This window comes from Henckelia pumila, chromosome 4 (assembly GCF_033568475.1).
Source record: "Henckelia pumila isolate YLH828 chromosome 4, ASM3356847v2, whole genome shotgun sequence".
Lineage (NCBI taxonomy): Eukaryota > Viridiplantae > Streptophyta > Magnoliopsida > Lamiales > Gesneriaceae > Henckelia > Henckelia pumila.
The window spans coordinates 59,338,723-59,344,748 of NC_133123.1; positions in this window are offsets into that span (position 1 = coordinate 59,338,723).

Here is a 6,026-nt window from a genome sequence, read left to right on the forward strand (position 1 = left end):
CTATAGAGATAGGTCTAAGAGAATGATAGGACTCACTCAATCAACCTACATCGATACCATATTGAAACGGTTTTCAATGGATGGGTCCAAAAGAGGACATCTACCCATGTGTCATGGAGTTTCTCTATCCAAGTCTATGTGTCCCAAGACTGATGAAGAGATAGAGAATATGACACATGTACCATATGCGTCAGCTATAGGTAGTATCATGTATGGGATGATATCTACCAGACCGGATGTAGCATTTGCTCTGAGTGTCACGAGCAGATATCAGTCTAATCCTGGTCAAATGCATTGGAAAGCCGTGAAGGACATTCTTAAGTACTTGCGAAGGACTAAGAATATGTTCATGGTTTATGGAGGACGAGAACTCAAATTGGAAGGCTATACCGACTCTAGCTTCCAAAGTGATGTGGATGACTCGAAGTCAACCTCTGGATTTGTGTTCATGCTCAATGGCGGTGCTGTCTCTTGGAAGAGTTCCAAGCAGGACACCACAGCGGATTCCACCACTGAGGCTGAATACATTGCAGCATCAGCTGCTGCTAAAGAGGCCGTTTGGATGAGGAAGTTCGTCCAAGAGTTGGGCGTCATTCCTGAATTTGTTGGTCCAGTCCCGGTGTACTGTGACAACACGGGTGCCGTTGCTCAAGCAAAGGAACCAAGGTCTCATCAAAGATCCAAACACGTACTGAGGAAATACCACATAATCCGGGAGATTGTGGAAAGAGGAGACATCATTGTCGAACGAGTGGCCTCTGCAGACAATATTGCTGATCCGCTTACTAAGCCCTTGCCAGGACCATTGTTTGACAAACATCGCGAAGCAATGGGTCTACGTAGTATGACTAGTTGGCTATAGGGCAAGTGGGAGATTGTAAGAGTGGGTGCCCAGTGAGCCAACTGTGTGGCTATGGGCTTTGATGACTCTTTGTATAAACAATCTTTTGTTTAATATTATTTACACTTTTATGGCAATGACTTTATATTACTTCATATTGTTATATTGTGATATACTATTGTTGTTTTGATAAAGACCTTGAATATACTATAGTGTATGTAAGATGTGGTAGAACATGGAGATGTCTATCATGAAATACATCTTATAGTCATTGTATATTCTAAAAACCGTTCCTAGTCGATTGAGCCGTCCGATAATAAGGATAAGGATCGCTCGAGTTTGAGACTAGCATTTGCGATGCGGAGTACCACGTTTCATTGGTAGGGAACATGGAGATGTTCGAAGCATGCAAATGGATATTCATAGGATGAATAATCGAACTACCCTATCCGGACTTTCCAAGTGGTTATCACTTATCGAGTGGATAAAGTCCGCGGTTTTGGTTGTACACCATTAGTCCTTACGACTTGAAACATCATGGAGACTCTATATGCTAGTGCTGTGCTTTGACTCGTTTACCGACTCTATGGGGGTCATCAGGTGTCGAGATTGGGTACAGTTACGACACATATAGGAGTCAATGCATTGTTGTCAAGGATTCACCACATACTTGCGAGTGTGGATATCCTATGCGATCTGAGGAGATATTAGTGTGACAAATCTCTGGCCAGAGTACTTGATGTGATTTAAGAAATGGTTTCTTAGTAGCACATGCGATGTCACTAATTTGATCTTCAAGATGCATTGCATAGTTATCGAATCTTGAGCGACTCTCGATATACCAATGGTTGTTGATTCGATCGGGATATATGGATGAAGGGACCGTACTGTACGCTAACCAAAATCTACTGGTTCTTGTAGGCACTATCAGTGATACCTAGGGAATCATGGGGCGATGTTGCTAGGCGCTTTACCATGATTCGTTGGGCAAGTCGGAAAGTGTTGTTCCGAGTCACAAGGAGTTGTGAGCCCACGGCTAGCTGTATCCCTGAACCATTGAGGGTCACACAGTGTAATGGAGTTTTAATCCCCGTTGAGATAGTTAAATTTAAAGAGTTAAATTTAATGAACAAAGAAGTTGGACTTCTTAAATAAGAGTAAGGGAGTAGGATTTCCTAAAATGACATAGGGATGGACATTTTTGGAAACCACTGAATTCGGATTCAGGAAAATTTATTTTGACTTTAAAATGTGCAGAAATGGTTTCTGTGCACATTGGTGAAATTGGTTCATCAATCGGAGTCACGATGAATTTTATATTAATTTCTGAACGTGCGGGCTTTGCTTGTCGGGCCCTAACTTATGATTAATGGGCCCTAAGGTGTTAGTGGCCTGCATTATAAATAAGTTATTGCAGTACAGAAATTAGACACAACAGGTCATTATTGAGAGACAGGATTTTCGAAAATAAACCCTAGCCTCCTCTCAAGTTTTCGGCCGCCCCCTTCACTCTGTCAGAGAAAATTCCGGTCTGTGATTTTGAATCGCAGTCAGGAATAACGAATCAGATTCGTTTAATCTCTTCGCAGAAAACTTCTGATAGATTTTCTAGTGCAATCTATCAGAGGGATTTAAACCCTATTCGTGGACCTGATTGAAGGAGTTCATCGGTTCCTGGGAGAGACAACAAGATCAGATTAATTCTGTTGGTGTCCATTAATCTCGCTTCGAGATTGAAGGTAAAATTTAATTAATTGTTATTTGAATTTTACACACACAATAATTTAATCGTTGAATGGTTGATACCCACACCATGGAATTGTTCCATGATAAAAATTTTAAACTTCCGCTGCACCGGGTATCAATCGTGATTGATCTGACCGCCAGTTTTTTTCAACAACCCGGGGCAACACTAGGCTCTGTGTACTAATACTGCACTTTGATCAGTTTACTGGCTCCAGGAGATCACTACAGTGACGTGGTTGGGTGTAGCTATGACATACATGAGAGTCAGTGGTTGTAGTTGGATATTCACCGCACATTTATGAAATGTGGATATCCTATATGATCTGAGGAAATGATAGTGTATTTAGTCTCTGGCCAGAGCATGATATATGTTTTAGTGAAATGGTTTCTCTAGTTACATATATGATATCACTATGCATTATCAAAGAAGATATAATATAGTTATCGAATCGTAGGCAACTCTCGATATACTAATGGTTGCTGATTCGACCGGGATATATGAGATGAAGGGATTGTACTATACGTTAACCATAATCGACTGGTTCTTGCAGACACTATCAGTGATACCTAAGGAATCATGGGGTGGTGATACTTAACGCTCTTACCATGATTCGATGGGTAAAATCAAAAATGAGTTCTGACATTTTGTGATCAAGTTGTTGATGCATAGAATGTGGCTAATAAGGGTGAGCCCACATAAAGGAAAATGTTCTGAATCACAAAGAGTTGTGAACCCACGACTAGCTGTATCCCTGAACCATTGAGGATCACACAAGTACTGATTTTTCTTTTACCGTTGAGATAATAAATTCAAATAGTTAAATTTATGATAAACAAATTTGACTGGATCGATAGACAAGCTTATAAATGGTTTATAAGAGCTTATAAAAATTGAGAGCAAAATTAATTAAAAAAGTTTAATTAATTTTTTCGAGTTGGACTTGGATTTAAAGACTCATAAAATATATAAATGCATATATATAGATATATATATATATACACGATATATATATATATATATATATATATATATATATAATATATATATATTAATGATTGTGGGACCTTATGTTTATAATATATATTTATATTATATATATATAAATATATTATATTATTATAATTTAAAAAAAATTAATTAAATGAGTTGTCAGCCGACAACCCATTTAATTTGCCTCAATCAATTGAGAATTGATTGAGGCGATAAAATATAGCATAAGCTATCATAAGAAATAATGCGAAAGAAAATTTTCTTCTCTGCTCAAAGTTTTCCTCTCGGCCAGTCTTCTTTGTTGTTTCATTTTCAACGAAAAATTTCTTCTTCTTCTTAAGTGCGTTTTGGAAGAGGAACAGGAAATCCAGTCGTGGATCTGATTTAAAGAAAGAAAGAATAATCCAGTTGATTGTTCGTAGGGATATACAACAAGAGCTATTTTAGATTTTTCGAAATAGTTGGAGTCCAGTGAATTTGTTCACCAAAGGTATAACTTCATAAACTCCTTACGAATAATTTATTAACCATATGAGTGTTCAAGATTATTTTGAATGTCAAAATAAAATTTTTAAACTTCAGCTGCATCTTGGGCACGAGAAATCCGGTATCCAAACAGTGGTATCAGAGAGATCCGGTAACCCAACAGTGGTATCAAAGTCAGGTTCTCTATATCGTATGTTTTATTTCATGTTGAGTATTTTAATTTCTAACCGCATAAAAAAATTCACGAAATTGCATCACATCAATATTATTAATTTTCAAAATTTATATATATATATATATAGACATATATATAAGAGATATATAATATATGAAACGACCCTAACTCTACTTTAAATAATAAATAAAATGCGGGTTTTCGAAAATTTTCGGCATGACCCCTCTATAAATGTTCAAACCCACCTGTCACAGACATCAATTAAAAATGAAAAAAACAACACCACTAAATAACTAGACCGATAAAGGAACGAGAAACGGAGAAAAGATTCGACATTTCGAACTCTAAAGATTCGCAACTACAAATTTACCTGTCCACAAATAAATCTATAAATCCTTACAATATCATTTATCCAATCAACAAAATTAAAGATTTTAAAGTGCTAAATTAATCTCTTGCGGAAGACTAGCATGGTCAGATGGATGTGCCGTGACTGCAACGCAGTCCACTCGATAGTCTTGCCCCTCGGTCTCAATGAAATACTACTCACCTAAAAACAATGTGTGTAGTGAGTCTAAAAGACTCAGCAAGAATATGGGAGGGGGGGGGGGATAACGAGTACTACGTAAATATAAGCACACACAAATTAAAAATAGCTTGATAATAAAATACTTTGTGCCCTTAGTTTGAATAAAATGTACTTCTAAAATGAGAGAACATGAATATAACATATGCATGGCTAAGTCATTTATAATCAATGAAACTGCATAAACTGTATCTGAATCTGTAACAATGAACTTAGATCCTTGATTGTGACTCTGTGATTTTGATCATGATCTTGGCTATAGTGCACAATGCCCCAAGGAGGTCGAGATGAAACTCAACCCAATCTTGCACTATATTGGTAAGGGAGATCAAAATAGCTCCTACACGAACACATGCTAAGGTAAGGAAACCCATAATGATTTGGTAAGGGAGGCCACAACGTTTTTCAGCCCCACACGAACACATGAATATGTAGTCACAACCATCTCACTTTGTTCAAAAATATTTCTTTTCTTTATTGAATTTGAGACTTAGCATGCATATGTAAATATGACGTACATATTAATGTTAATCAATAATCATGCATATGACTCACACATGGATGATCGGGATGGTGATTTAGGAACTAAACCTAAGGATGGAAAATTTAACCCATGAATGTAGCGCTTAAAACAAATTGGAGCGGTTCGCCCGTAAAATCTATAACTCGCCCAATTCTTATTCAAAATGAGTACCGCTGGGAACCACGACACCACGAAATTAGAACTAAGTAGGGAGGTCATTCTCGGGATTTATTTCCTAAGCGATCATTTTTCAAAAGAACGATTTCCGGGAAGCAGCCCCTTAGCCTCAAATATAATTCTGTGTCTTATCAACAAAAAAAAATCTAAAACTTGACCCAAACTCAACCGAAATGGTTCTCTCTTGAACCAACCTATTCCCAACATCCTAGACTAATTCTAGACCCGAGCCCTTTTCCAAAACCCGAGGTTAACCCCTGTTTAAAAATTAGTTTCCGGATAGCAACCACATCGCACTTAAATTCTGCACCTATCCTTTTCAATGCCTAAACTCAACCAAAACTTATCCGACTTAATTCACACTTAAACCGACATATTCCCAACATCCTAAACTAATTCCGGACTCAAGCCCACAACAAAATTTCACTTTTAACGCTGTCTTAATTGTATCTCCCCGACCAGCCCGCAACACTCATAAGAAAAGTTCTGCTCAAGTTTTCC